General features: G+C 43.1%; 1 protein-coding gene across 2 annotated transcripts in view; it reads right to left on the bottom strand.

Moving 5' to 3' along the window:
• The window catches only part of LOC129822867 (NEDD4-like E3 ubiquitin-protein ligase WWP1), a 60,563-nt gene extending 45,147 nt beyond the window's left edge, over nt 1–15,416 (bottom strand). The window contains exon 1 of one of the 2 annotated variants that reach the window (XM_055881342.1): nt 15,207–15,416. The gene's annotated coding sequence lies outside the window, so the exon portion shown is untranslated. Of the gene's footprint in view, nt 1–92; nt 312–15,206 lie in introns of those variants that run through there. The other variant, XM_055881343.1, reaches the window with a different exon arrangement.
• Nucleotides 15,417–15,868: the final 452 nt, after the last annotated feature.

Raw genomic sequence — 15,868 nt, 5'->3', positions numbered from 1 at the left:
CAACACACTGCACTCGTCCCCTTTCTCACTTCTACACGGCACTTCTATCAATCCTCTCCTCTGCAAAACACTTCTCTCAATCCTTTGCTCACCTTTTATCTCCTGTCCTCTCCTTCACACCTAACTCCACTGCTCTCCTGTACCCGTCTGGCTGGCATAGGGGGACGGACGGTACGCGTCTGCCTTGCATTAGCTCCAGCTCAGCCGAGTGGCACAGAGACTACCGGCAGGCAGGCAAGATAAAACCTCTCCCTGATCCCCTCCGTCTGGAGACACAGAGCAGCCCAACCAGAGGAGGATAGGAGAGTAGGGGAGGATGTGGGAAGGGAAGTACAGGGGAGAGTGGGGATGTTGGCATCAGAACCAATGACACAGCATTACGGAGTGAGTCTGGCATGGAAACCAACCAATGTCTGAGATGAACAACCTCTGACCAGCTGAACGAACAACCAAGGAACTCGCAGCACCACTCTGCTCATTACGCCTCCAGCTATAACAGCGACATGACAGGAGAACAGATACATGGCATAACCTCAAAAGGTGAACCAGCGCGACATCTAGGGCTGGCACAATTACTGTATAACCCACGGTTATGGATGGAGACCGTCATGAAAAGTGAAATAAACATAAAGAAAACCACAAAAAAAAAAAAAAAAACTTAAGACATTTACTCCCTGCTTTGCTCTCATGGGTACACTCACAATGTCCGCCAGTAAACACATTACGCCATCATTAACTTAAACGGAGAAGCCAATTATATTCATTATATTTCTATGGCAGCACATGCCGTCAGAAGGGGAGGAGAAAATGTGCGTCAAAACAGCTATTAAGGTGACCGCGGTCATTTGGCTGGCCAATTACGGTCATGGCCATTACAGTGATGTCGTGCCTCAAAGACAGAAGTGCTCAGTCGGTCTGGAGCTGAATGAACAGGCTGCAGTAAAAAAATATATTTTAAAGCATCATAGCTGTCCATCCTAAATGTGCAGATTGCAAAGGAAGTTTCATTTTTTTCCTCCGTAGAAAGAAAGCGTGATGTTCTGCTTAATCTGACAGCACAGACACCTATAGCAATATCTCATCAAGAGTACTCTGACCTGACTAGGAGTAGAGAGAGACACAGACTAGGAGTAGAGTGACAGACATAGGACTGGGGCAGAGCAGAGACCAACAGTAAGCTGCCATCAGTCTCTAATTAAGAAGGTTGACTAATGAAAAAGGGATACTGCCAGCCAGACAGGCCAGGGAGTAGTTTATAATCCCCTCAGCCCTGGAAGTCTGTCCGGGGTTGGAGGGCAAGAGCACAGGTAATCTCACTCCCAGACACCCCACCCCCCCCCAAATGCGCAGAGTCTGGTGGACTAACGCAGAAAACTTGGCCTTAGTTAGCCAATAGAGAAAGACCGGGAGAAACTCCTGGCCCATAGGCATTGGCTTCACCGTGAGGTCCGCAAAAATTAAATGACAAATAATTTACTCAGCAATTAACTGATGTTTGAATTTTCTTTTTTTATAATAATTTTAAAAAGTTTGCCATGGTGGGATATTTGTGTTTGCAAAATTAATTATGCAAGAATGGGTGGAAGCGCCTTTATGGGCAAATATTTATATAACTACTATTATATATAACATGGATGTCAGCACGGAGACCTGCAATCCATAACCACACATGCAGTCAGAGCCAGCCCTAGCATTTTGGGGATCCTGTGGAAAACGGTTTCTTTTTTGGGGGGAGGGGCATGTGCCAAGACCAGAATGGGCAAATTTGCTCTATAAACAGTTGTGACAAAACCATCAAAATAGTTTAACCCCATTGAACTTATCTTTTTATTTGGTACATGGGAATTTAACCGTACATTTTTTAAATGAGGACTAATAGGGCAGGTACACTTGCCAGGGACCTCACCATCCCATCACGCTACTTACGAGCCGATACCATATATATTGCAATTTGATACTGTGATTTTATTGCGATTTGATGTTTCAAACATATTGCTCACCATAAGTCTGCTGCAGAGGGACGAGAGCCATGAGAAAACAAGTTGATCGGTAATGCAAATAAAAGTCCTGAAATTTAATTTAATTTATTTATTTATTTTACCGTTATTTTACCAGGTAAGTTGACTGAGAACACGTTCTCATTTGCAGCAACGACCTGGGGAATAGTTACAGGGGAGAGGAGGGGGATGAATGAGCCAATTGTAAACTGGGGATTATTAGGTGACCATGATGGTTTGAGGGCCAGATTGGGAATTTAGCCAGGACACCGGGGTTAACACCCTTACTCTTACGATAAGTGCCATGGGATCTTTAATGACCTCAGAGAGTCAGGACACCCGTTTAACGTCCCATCCGAAAGACGGCACCCTACACAGGGCAGTGTCCCCAATCACTGCCCTGGGGCATTTGGGATATTTTTTTTTTAGATCAGAGGAAAGAGTGCCTCCTACTGGCCCTCCAACACCACTTCCAGCAGCATCTGGTTTCCCATCCAGGGACTGACCAGGACCAACCCTGCTTAGCTTCAGAAGCAAGCCAGCAGTGGTATGCAGGGTGGTATTGGCTCCCTATTTAAAAAGCTGGAGAACAAGCTATGAAGGAAATATACAAAAGTTTTGGTGCAGGTACAGCCAACAGGCAAAATAATTATATTACGATATTGACAAAAGTGATACGATATATAGTTGGTAATAATATCCCGATATTGAACTATTGATTCCCCCCATCACTGTCATCACACACCCTTTCAGCCGCTATAAGTCCGTTTGATGAAAACATAAAATCTGTCACCAATTGGATGGAAACCATATTGCTAGTGATGAAAGATCAACAGCGTACCGGAATAAAGTTCCTCGTTAGTCATCGCAGCCCTAAGTCTGTCGACCACTACCATTTATGTTACGTGCGTCTGTCCACAAGAAATGTATCAATGTTTGAGGGTGACAGTGAGTGGCTTGATTATTCCTTTCTTCCTCTTTCTTGCCTACATATCACGTTTCAAAGATGGAGACAGACTGGACCTTTGTGCTGGCACTGTAAAGCAGATGGAGCTCATTTGGACAGAACAGGAGACCCATGCAGATGAAATGTGTTGACATACTGCATTTTCCAGGCCTTCCTTTCACACCACCTGATATAGTGGTTCTGGATGGCAGGGAGCTCAGCCCCAGTGATGTAATGGGCTATCCGGACCACCCTCTTTAGCGTCATGTGATCAAAGGAGGTGCAGTTGCCATACCAAGCAATGATGCAGCCAGTTAAGGTGCTCAATGGTGCAGCTGTCATCCGCTAACTTGGTGTTGGAGTCGTGCGTAGCCACACAGTCATGGGTGAACAGGAAGTACGGGAGGGGACTAAGTACACAGCCCTGTGGGCCCCCCGTGTTGAGGGTCAGCGTTGCTGTGCTGATGTTACCTACCCTCACCACCTGGGGTCGGCACGAAAGGAAGTCTAGGATCCAGTTGCAGACGGAGGTGTTCAGTCCCAGGGTCCTAAGTTTAGTGATGAGTTTGAAGGGGACTATGGTGTTGAACGCTGGTCTGTAGTCAATTAACAGCACTCACATAGGTATTCCTCTTATCTAGGTGGATGAGGGCAGTGTGAAGTGCAATTGAGATTGCGTCATCTATTGATCTGTTGGGGTAGTATGCAAATTGGAGTGGGTCTAGGATGATAGATGTGTGCCATAAGCAGCCTTTCAAAGCACTTCATGCTTACAGGTGAGTGCTACAGGGCAGTAGTCATTGTGGCATGTTGCCTTTGAGTTGTTGGGAACAGGACTGATTGGTGGTCAGCTTGGGACATGTGGGGATTACAGACCGGGACAAAGAGAGGTTGAAAATTACTGTGAACATGACTGTTGTCTAGTGCATGCTCTAGGAACACGCTCTAGAATACCATCCAGCCACGCAACCTTGCAATTGTTGACAAAGGCTAAAAAAAATCTTGCATCGGCCTCTGAGAGCGAGATCAGCCAGTCCTCGGTTAGTGGGAGCCCTCACGCACGGCAATGTTTTTGTCGAGGTGTGCATAAAATGCATTGAGTTAGTCTGGTAGCGGCATTGTTGGGCAGATCACGGCTGGGTCTTCCTTTGTAATCCGTAATGGCCCTGCCACATGCGGCGGGGCCTGTGTAAAAGGATTCCACCTTGTTCTAGGGCCCTATGATTTCCGCGATGCAGAAAACGCAGACTGAATCGCAGAATTTGGTCATAAAAATGGAATCAACTGAAACGTGGAATATGCAGTAGTTTCCATAATTTGGCTGAAATCGATAAAAAAGGAGGGCTAATTGTAGTAACCTAAATGATTTCATAAATTGTAAAAATTACAGATGAGTAGGCCTAAAGAAATAATTATGTTTCAATTGGGGTGTTTTGAGAGGGGGGGGGGGGGTCCCTTACGTCACCTAACTTGGCATTTACTTTGAGAAACATGTCAACCAAGTCGCCATTTTTTTTTTTAAATTAAACTCTAAATTCAGAGCAGAGCAACACCCAAAGGACTATGAGTCGTCAGGTGATAAGCTGTTTTGCAAATTCAGTCAACATACTATTGATTAGATCTGTAAAAAATATGTGATGACCACTTAGTCTAAAGCCTATGTGAAAAACAAGGAAAAGTACCGTGTTAGCCAGAGCGTGCCTCTTCAAACGACCATTAGTGCAAGCGCATCAGCAGATACAAGACGAGAATTTAATCAGGACTTTGTGGCTGTGTGCGCCGAGTCCGACATCCCCTTAGAAAAGCTAAGAAAGCTATGGACATTTCTAGTGAAGCATTGCAAACAGGGAGGAGCGTTGCCCGAAAATGAGAGCAGCCTCTCAAATTCACCTGCCCCGTGTGTTCGACCAACATATGACTGCCGTTCTACAGAAGATCTGTTGGAAGAAGTTTGCGGTGGTTGTTGACGAGACAGATGCAAGGGATTGCAGCATTCTAATCATTGGAGAGTTAACAGCCTATTAATATACTGTTGCAATAGCCTACATTTACATTCCGCAGTGTTAATTGTCCGCACGCAAATTATGATATTCCAAACGACGAGCTATCATGGGGAAATATAGCAATGCATAATGTCAGCAGCTGTCTGTCTCTCCATCTAGCTAACTATCTCTATATTGTTTTTACACTTATTTTGTCACAATAGGTTAAAACATAATTAAAAAGTTTCCTCAACTTTCATTGCAGGTATTGGAAACCAGTACTTTCTGGTGGAGAACATTTTCCCAAGTTATACTAGCCTCCCCCCCCCACAGCAACAAACTGAACGGTGCCTGGGCAGCGGTCACAGAGAATGCCTCCTACTGCCTGAAGACATACAAGGAGGTTCTGAAGGGAGTGATACACAGTGTCCATGTAACCCGTCTCTGCCATGTCATCAATCTGGTGGGTGAGACCTGGCAGTACTACAAATACTTCTCTGAAGTTGCATCACTTGTAACATGGATGAGATCTGTCTTTGTCAAGAAGCCTGCCAGAAAGCGATGGGGGAGCTTCCTCATTATGAAGGAGTTTGTGCAGGCCAAGGCACCTCCTGAAGCAGTGAGCCCCCGATGGAATAGCTGGTTTGAGGCAGTGAAGTACCATGCAGAGCATGTTCATCTGTACAGAGTTTTTGTTGGCAGAAAAGTCACCATCCCAAGCAGTCACAAACATCCTCAGCCAGCTGGAAACAGAGAAGGTGCAGGCCATCACTGTTAGGCTAACCATCTCGGAGGGCTGCTCCAAACTGATGACAGCTCTGTCAATCCTGAAAGGAACCCACCGTCCCACAGCAGTGTCTGCATACAATGTCATGGAAGATCTTGGCTTTTAACTAGTGAACGGAACGGCAAAAACATGTGGGTATAGTGCCAAGACAGATGAGCTATTGAGAAAGATGGCGATTGGAGAGAGAAGGGAGGTGCTTGACCATCTCCATGATGCATTCCACTTGGACCAGAGAGGTCTACAGGCTGGCTAGGGTGTTCGATCCCAGGCAGGCTCCAGCCATGGAAAAGCAGATTGAAGCCTACACATACACCTGAAACCCATCAACAGAGCTCAGTGAAGAATGGATTGCCTACCAGAACTGAGTCCAGGAAGCCCTCAACTGCTTTGGAGCTTGCTGATTACTGGAGGGGCCTAGGTGCGAGATTCCCAAGAGTTGCAGAAGTGGCAGTGCCCTACATCTACTCCGTCGACAGAGGAGTTTCAGCAAATACAAGACTCTACTCACAGACAATCATGTACTTCAAATGGAGTGGTCTGTGATAGATGGAAAACTTACAATGGACAGACATGGGAGCTCATAAGGTAGTTCCATAGGTTGCCTATTGCATGAATCTTTATTTATAATGATACACATGTGAAACACTTCATTTCACAACAAAAAAACTATGCAAAGTTGTTACACAAGTATAATTAGGTTTTTCCGATTGCATTGTTTCCTATATTCTTGCATTACTTTTTATTATTTATAATGAAACACTTAGTAGAACTCTGTATTGAAGCACTTGCCTTGATAAAAAAAAAGTGCAATGTGTTGCATCATTACAAATTTAACATTTATCTTATTAAATTGTTGTTTTATTCATTCACATTAGACACTTTATGATCAAATTAGCTTAAATCATAAAACAGATCATAAAACAGAGTTCAGAAAAATAAATTTGAAAATAGGAATTTGAAAAGAAAATGGATTTCATAGGTCCCTATTGTTCCTATATTGTTATTTTTCTTGTTAAATGGCTCTGCGGAGGTCGTAGCGGAACTTCTTGTACTTGTTCCTTTCCTCAGCCTTAGCTTCAGGTTTGGCTGCGATAGCCCTGCCCTTTCGCGTAACACCAACCTCTTAATCCAGGGCTTTTGATTGTGGAAACAGCAAACATTCACTGTGGGGGGGACAACGTCTCTGAACCATTTCCTAACGAAGCCGGTGACGGAGGTGGGTAGCTCGTTGATGCTATCGGTGGAGAATGGGACATGTTCCAGTCAGCATTAGCAAAGCAGTCCTGTAGCATAATTTCTGAGGACCATTTCTCAACAGAGCAAGTCACAAGTACTTCCTGTTTGAGCTTCTGCTTGTATACAAGAAGCAGGAGTATGGAGTCATGATCTGATTTGCCGAATGGGGGACGAGGGTGGGCCTTGTATGCTTGCTTCTGGGTAGAGTAACAACGGTCTAGGACTTATTCACCCTTAGTGGCGAGGGAAACGTGTAGATGGAAGTTGGGTATCACGTGTCTTAAAGACGCGGAATTAAAAATCGCCGGCAATTAGAAAAGCAGCTTCCGGGTGCAAGGTTTCCTGCTAGTTTAAAGCTTCGTACAGTTGGTTATTTTTCTTGTCCTTAGGTGACAGGGAAAGAGAGGGAAAACTAAGGACAGACAGAGAGGATGAGGTGTGTGTGTGCGTGTTTAGTCATTTAGGCTGGTTGACAAAGCCTGACTAAGGGCCAGTCAGTCAGACAAGTGTCATCATTGGTTGTGACAGACTGGGGAGACTGAGGCATCTAATCGTACGGCGTTTCAGAGCAGTTGCAACACTAAGACATTTCTCTATTAGAATTCTTCTGAGATACCGTTTTGATTTCTTGGAAGCCATCAAAGACTAGGGTATGTGCCGAGGTGCAACACTGTCTAGAAGCAAAAATGTCTTCACTTATGGGATAAATAACAAAAAAATATGACTGAATCAAAGAATTATTATATGTTCAGTGTCGCTTCATCGCTTGTAAAGCTGCTAGTTAAACGTGAAGGCTGAGGAACATTGTTCTCCCAGTCAGTTTGCTGAGAGCTGGCCTCTGTGCTGGCACACCATTGGGGACGTCAACAGCCCATGCAGCTAGCATCACTGAATTGGATATCATTATAACTAATGGCTCTGACTCAGGAATGGATCCGACTCGCTAGATCAGAGAGAGGGGGGGGGGGGGGGGGGGGGGATTTACAGGTTTGTGTGATATTTGGTATTCATAGTGCGTGTGAGTAGCTTTCCAGTGCTACCATATAGGCCTAGGCTAGAACTAGGCTACACAGACAGTAAAAGGGAGACCATGTGCTCAATACTCTTGTAGTGTTGCACGGTATACCAAAACTTTTGTACTTTTCCGATACTAGCACTTTCTGTACTTCTGTCAAATGTGTCACACGTCATCGACAGAGAGGATCAAGTCTAGCAGGGCAGCCGATGTCTCCTTTATAGTGCGAGAGCACCGTGCCTGCTCCACTTGCTCACTGCTAGCATGTCCTGAGGAACCACTGCACCCACTGGGAGTCTGGTTGCGTCACCACTTACGCTGCACAGAAGTTAACACACTCGAATAACGCAATACGGCATGTAGAAATGTTGATTTATTTACTGTTCGCAAAACAATGTCCATTACAGGCTAGAACACTGCACAAATACAAGACGATACTGGTAGCTTCCAGCTTTGTAGGCTAACTTTCCTTGCTAACTTACAGCTGAACCTAACATTAATTAACTACCCTAGTATATTGTTTGTGATATTCAAACCATAATGCAAAATGTTGCTGATTTCAAAGATTGTCACCGAAAACTTTATTAATTCACTTCCTCTCCCCACATCAATATCATCTTTGCTGGAGCTGACTGTGAATGAGGTCATCGGTCTTAAAGAGACAGCGCACACTTTTATAAAAAGACGTGGTTGCTTCTTTTACGCAAATGTTGATCAGGACAATAAGTCCCAAATGGAAGACCGATTGTTTATCATTTGTGGCCCCATGAAATCAGCCAAAACAAGCTCAGTAACTCAATGAATGTGCACACTCCTATTGAATAGGCAGTCACCTGTACTTGATTTACCCTGTTTATCAATAGACTACAGATTTACCATTCAAAAAGTTGACCGTTATGTAGTTAGTCAGTTTACCAAAGTCAAATGAATTGTATAATTGATTAATTAAAGCATACATCCAAAAATCAATCATTTCTATTATAAATGATATTGAACTCAAGAGAGCAGTCTGAATCAAGTTCCATTCTGTGACTTTGGCTAATACGCCTTTTTTTTGCAGTTGTATTGTTTTGGAATCGAAGTCAAAATTCTGCTATCGTGACAACACTATCCCTGGTGTAAACAAGTAAAAAGCATGGTTGGATTTGGAACCCAAATTCTAAAATTCACATAAAAAGTATGTGCAGACTTTTTTTATATTTAGACATACACTCCCACATCTCTGTAAGGCAGCTTGGGAAAACACATGGGCAAACTGCACACATACAGTGAGTGAGTGAGTAATAACATATCCACTATGAATTCTACAGCTGCCATTTAAAGTGGAACAGTGTTTTAGCAACATTAAATCTTGAAATAAAATGTGTTCATATACAACCTCAGGAAGAACGGCTAAACATTTTCTGACAAGCGAGCACATAGACATTTTCAAGTTTTCATATTTTAATTCTATAGCAATATAGATCGGGAAAGCCGCCGTGTGTTTGGACAACTAATAGACACTTCAGGAAATAAACATCTGTCTTGTCCAGGACCAGACTCTACACAAGCGGGTGTTTGTAGGCTCCAGTAGGCCTACATGCAAATAAGCCATTTGCCACACCGGCCTGCCATCCTTCATTTTGAACTGGACTGCGTTTTTACAGGAAGTAACATCGTGACTTTTGATCATTAGAAAACATTCACCAAAATGCCAAAAATCACACCTAAATGGATTTCTGCAAATATGTAAATCCCAAGGGAGTCCTTTTACATTTGGGAACTTTGCAATCCCACTGACCAAACAACCATGAATAGGTAGGCTCCCTCAGTTGCCTATGCACATCAACAACTAATGTTAGCCAGAGCAAAATTACCTCAAATCTAACAAGGGAACAGTAGATATACCCTCTCAAACTTACAGCTTGCTGTCAAAATTGCACTGATAAACGATGGGGAATAGTAGCCTGCTCGCACTTCTGCAGCTTGCCTTCTTGTCCCAACCCACGTTTTGACAACTGAATGGGAACATGCCTGCCCGTTTGATTGATGCCAAATATAAGTTGACAACTAAGAGATATTCTAAGTGTGGATAACAGTTTTTAAGTTCAGCATAGCTAGCTAACAAAGTGATTCACATTTCTTGCTAGCTAACCAAATGACACCTGTATCTCTAGCTGTAGCCACCGAAAAACAATATGGGTGGAAAAGTCGGCAACTCATCCACTGGCATGAAATCCTCCCAGCAGCTAGCTAGCGTTAGGCTCTATGTTTTTATCTCACTAAATAAGTAGCTACATGAATAGACAGGATAACTTATCAGTCATAACATGGCTAATTTGTGATCATTGCCCCTGCTAGTTTAATTGTATTGACATTCCCAGCCATAGTTACATTAGTCTTTATTTGCTTTTTCTGAAACAGTTCATCCTGAATGACTGTCGGCAGCAAACAATGTACGCGGCCAGCTGTGATTTACAACCTGATAGCAATATCTGTTGGACTAACAAGAAATGTGTTGGTGAATTATACACTGCTCAAAAAAATAAAGGGAACACTTAAACAACACAATGTAACTCCAAGTCAATCACACTTCCGTGAAATCAAACTGTCCACTTAGGAAGCAACACTGACAATAAATTTCACATGCTGTTGTGCAAATGGATAGACAAAAGGTGGAAATTATAGGCAATTAGCAAGACACCCCCCAAAACAGGAGTGATTCTGCAGGTGGTGACCACAGACCACTTCTCATTCCTATGCTTCCTGGCTGATGTTTTGGTCACTTTTGAATGCTGGCTGTGCTCTCACTTTAGTGGTAGCATGAGACGGAGTCTACAACCCACACAAGTGTCTCAGGTAGTGCAGTTCATCCAGGATGGCACATCAATGCGAACTGTGGCAAAAAGGTTTGCTGTGTCTGTCAGCGTAGTGTCCAGAGCACGGAGGCCCTACCAGGAGACAGGCCAGTAAATCAGGAGACGTGGAGGAGGCCGTAGGAGGGCAACAACCCAGCAGCAGGACCAGTACCTCCGCCTTAGTGCAAGGAGGTGCACTGCCAGAGCCCTGCAAAATGACCTCCAGCATGCCACAAATGTGCATGTGTCAGCATTTGGTCTCACAAGAGGTCTGAGGATCTCATCTCGGTACCTAATGGCAGTCAGGCTACTTCTGGCGAGCACATGGAGGGCTGTGCGGCCCCACAAAGAAATGCCACCCCACACCATGACTGACCCATCGCCAAACCGGTCATGCTGGAGGATGTTGCAGGCAGCAGAACGTTCTCCACGGCGTCTCCAGACTCTGTCACGTCTGTCACATGTGCTCAGTGTGAACCTGCTTTCATCTGTGAAGTGTTGATGTGCCATCCTGGATGAACTGCACTACCTGAGCCACTTGTGTGGGTTGTAGACTCCGTCTCATGCTACCACTAGAGTGAGAGCACCGCCAGCATTCAAAAGTGACCAAAACATCAGCCAGGAAGCATAGGAACTGAGAAGTGGTCTGTGGTCCCCACCTGCAGAATCAGTCCTGTTTTGGGGGGGGGTGTCTTGCTAATTGCCTATAATTTCCACCTTTTGTCTATTCCATTTGCACAACAGCATGTGAAATTTATTGTCAATCAGTGTTGCTTCCTAAGTGGACAGTTTGATTTCACAGAAGTGTGATTGACTTGGAGTTACATTGTGTTGTTTAAGTGTTCCCTTTATTTTTTTGAGCAGTATATATATATATATATATACATACACACACACACACACACACACACACAGTCAAAAGTTTGGACACAACTACTCATGCAAGGGGTTTTCTTTATTATTTATTATTTTCTACATTGTAGAATAATAGTGAAGACATCACAACTATGAAATAACACATATGGAATCATGTAGTAAACATAGTGTTAGCCAAATCAAAATATTTTTTGGGATTCTTCAAAGTAGCCACTCAGCCTTGATGACAGCTTTGAACACTATTGGCACTCAACCAGCTTCACCTGGAATGCTTTTCCAACAGTCTTGAAGGAGTTCCCACATATGCTGAGCACTTGTTGGCTGATTTTTCCTTCACTCTGCGGTCCAACTCATCCAAAACCATCTCAATTGGGTTGAGGTAGAGTGATTGTGGAGGCCAGGTCATCTGATGCAGCACTCCATCACTCTCCTTGGTCAAATGGCCCTTACACAGCCTGAAGGTATGTTGGGTCATTGTCTTGTTGAAAAACAAATGACAGTTCCATCAAGCGCAAATCATATGGGATGACAGAATGCTGTGGTAGCCATGCTGGTTACGTGTGCCTTGAATTCTAAATAAATCACCAACAGTGTCACCAGCAAAACACCCTCACACCATCTCCATGCTTCACGGTGGGCACCACACGTGCGGAGATCATCCGTTCACCTACTCTGCGTCTCACAAAGACAAGGTGGTTGGAATTTGGACTCATCAGACCAAAGGACAGATTTCCACTGGTCTAAAGTCCATTGCTCATTTTTCTTGGCCCAAGCAAATCTCTTCGTCTTATTTGTGTCCTTTAGAAGTGGATTCTTTGCAGCAATTTGAACATGAAAGCCTGAATCACACAGCCTCTGAACAGTTGATGTTGAGACATTTCAGAGTTCAAGTAAGATACATTTATTTGGGATGCAATTTCTGAGGCTTATAACTCTAATAAACGTATCCGCTGCAGCAGAGGTAACTCAGGTTCTTCCTTTCCTGTGGCGGTCATCAAGAGAGCCAGTTTCAAAGCGCTTGATGGTTTTTGAGACTGCACAAAGTTTAAGAAATGTTCCGGATTGATTGACCTTCATGTCTTAAATGGACTGTTGTTTCTCTTTGCTTATTTGAGTTGTTCTTGCAATAATATGGACTTGGTCTTTAACCAAATAGGGCAACCTTCTGTATACCACCACTACCTTGTCACAACAACGGATTGGCTCAAACACATTAAGGACAGAAATACCACAAATTAACAAGGCATACCTGTTAATTGAAATGCATTCCAGGTGACTACCTCATGAAGCTTGTTGAGAGAATGCCAAGAGTGTGCAAAGCTGTCATGAAGGCAAAGGGTGGCTACTTTGAAGAATCTCAAATATATTTTGATTTGTTTAACACTTTTTTTGGTTTCTACACGATTGTTATTCAAAAGTTGATGTCTTCACTATTATTCTCTTATGGTAGAAAATAGTAAAAATAAAAACCTTGGAATGACTGGTACTGTACATATAAAAACACTGTTGATGAATTTTCATTGTTGGACACAAGGCTGTAAAAACACCAGGAAATCAGTTTCAAGTTAATATAATTTTGGAAATCTGGTCAAGTATTCCAATTAAGTGGCCCCCGACCATCCACTCAAGAAAAAAGAAAAAAATGGCCCGCGGCTGAATATAGATATCTGATCTAGGCCTAGTAGTCTCGCTCCATGCAGGCCTAAACTTCAGCCAACACTAAGGCATTGAAATCTTATTCATATTTAAAGTGATTGACCTACAAGGAGCGGCAGACTTTATGCATTAGAGACGTCTTCATTTCAAATAGACAGATTAGGCTAGCTAGAGGCCTGCAACCACACCAGCACAAAACACTGACTTCACTCTAAACCATTGAACCGTTTTAACAAAATGTCCACTGATTGCATTCAGCTTATGCAAATATATATATTTTGAAACACAGGAATGATTGACAAACTGATGTTACAACACCCACCCAGACTTATCTACCAAAAACAGGGGCATTGCCTTTTTACACTTGCAACATTTATTTACCTTGGCATGAGCCACTAGCCTCACACAGTTGGGTGCAAGAGACAACTCAAGAACTCCCACACATAGCTGTTTTCTTGTGAAAGGTCAACAGAGAGGGAAACAGGCAAAATAAGCATTATGGACAGAGCCTGCCAAAGGCGCTGCTCAAGTGACAGCATCATGTAACTAATGCCTTCACACTGTGACAGCCAAAGCATACAATACTACTGTCAATGGGAGGATGCTACCCGCAGGCCTGCAATCACAAAAGCCCAACATGTGTGGAAGAGCACTTAGGAAAAAAACTGGAGGCCTTATTTGTTTCATTCTCTCCCAAGTCACAGGCTTGGTCTCCAAATAGCCTAGGCCTCAATAGGGCTACAGCGGACAAATAATTTGATCTAGGCTCGTCATCAAATCCTCACACAAATTTGAGAGAATAATGAAGGCAGCCAAATCTATAAGATCTAAAAGTTGGCGTATCTGAGGTAAGTGTCTATTAGAAAACCGTCATATTTTCTCAAAATAGTGTCCAAACAGGTTAGTTGTTAGTTTCTGTAAAGTACCATGGCAATTTCGAGGCCACATTGGCAGAACCACATCATCACGGACACTAGCCAGAGTTAAACGTAACGTTAGCTAGCTATAACAATAGTTCAACTCGTGTTGCAACAAAACAACCGTGGAACTAGCGTTAACTAGCTTTATTTCTTTAACCCTAGATGGAGTTCTCAAAGGCAATAACCATGAAGTTACCCAGAGTACACAAAATACCGACAACATTATTAGCTACAAGTCAAGTGTAACTAGTTTTATGAAATGGTAAAGGTGCTAATTAGCTAACGTTAGTTAATCTTTAATCAAATTGCAAGAACGTTGGCATTAATCACCATGAGAAATATTGGGTGATTCCGTGTATTTTAGCTAACCAGCTAGCTAAGTTAGTTAACTAGATGGCTAGCCAGATCGTTAACATTACATGTCTCGCAATCATTTGTGAGTGTATTAGACCGGGCACACTGATCACAACCGACAAAAACAAACAATCGGCTGGTCAAAACAGCTAAGTTCGTTATCTACTTAGCGAGGCCATAGCAGCAGTCGGATAGCTAGCTAGTAGCTTGGTTAGGTGTCCGCCATCTTTTGCTGGCATTACTTACTGATGATGATAGCACGGTCCATTACCAGTTAACGTTAGCTAAAGTTAGCTAGCCATTTCAAACAAATATATTGTAGCTAGCTAACGTTAGTATCAGCTCGCTAGTAGTAGCCAATCACTTGGCATCTAGTTAAGCTATTCAATCTGTTATTTTAGTTAATTAGCTAGCTACTATCTAGTTCGCTAAACAAGATCCTATGCTACCTCAAGCAAAGATCTCAAGTCAGTTGAGTTGGAGGAACGTAGCTAGCCTAGCTAATGTTAGATAGCTGAAATACAAGCAGGCTCAGCTTGAAGCAGGAATGTACAATTGTAGAGGACAGACATCCAACGTCTCTAAGTGTGGGTGGTTTACCGTGCCTGTAGCTCCAACCCGGTGTTATAAACTCCCTGTAGCTATGTTCTCTCGATAAACAGCCAGGCATTAACCTCTCAGGCTGAGCGTCCAGCTACGATTGCCGTCTCTCGTCACAAACGGGTTCTCGCATACACGGTAGTAGCCGACTAAACTCAACTCCACGATTTATGAAGGAGTTGTGCGACAATTTGCGTATGCGGACTGAAGCTCCAACGTCACATACACATATTTTATTTAAATAAAAAGGACGTTTTTATCTATAACGACTGATTTCTCCACCCAATGAATAGCCCGCATATAACAATGTAATGTATAATTTCTGGCAATTCGTTTTGTCCTGAAATCAGTCGTTTTGAATAAAAACGTCATTTTATGTGATGTCGGAGCTCCAGTCCACACTACTCATCGCTCAACTCCACCGGACATGTTTTATTGTTGGACATAAACTGTAAAAAAATATATATGTATTTTAGAAATCTGTTCCAAAGTATTCCCACGCATAATACAGTATATATATATGATCGTATACAAATGTAAGCAAAGTTTGAAGTGATTATGCTTTAGTCAAATATTATATATTTATGTGCTTCTTGGGGTCAATTTCCAGTCTACGAAGTATTAGTAATTAGGTTCCGGCACCCTGACCACCGCTCATGAAA

Source organism: Salvelinus fontinalis, chromosome 25, assembly GCF_029448725.1.
Source record: "Salvelinus fontinalis isolate EN_2023a chromosome 25, ASM2944872v1, whole genome shotgun sequence".
NCBI lineage: Eukaryota > Metazoa > Chordata > Actinopteri > Salmoniformes > Salmonidae > Salvelinus > Salvelinus fontinalis.
Note: the sequence above shows the minus strand (reverse complement) of the source record. Positions and strands in the feature narration are given on the sequence as shown.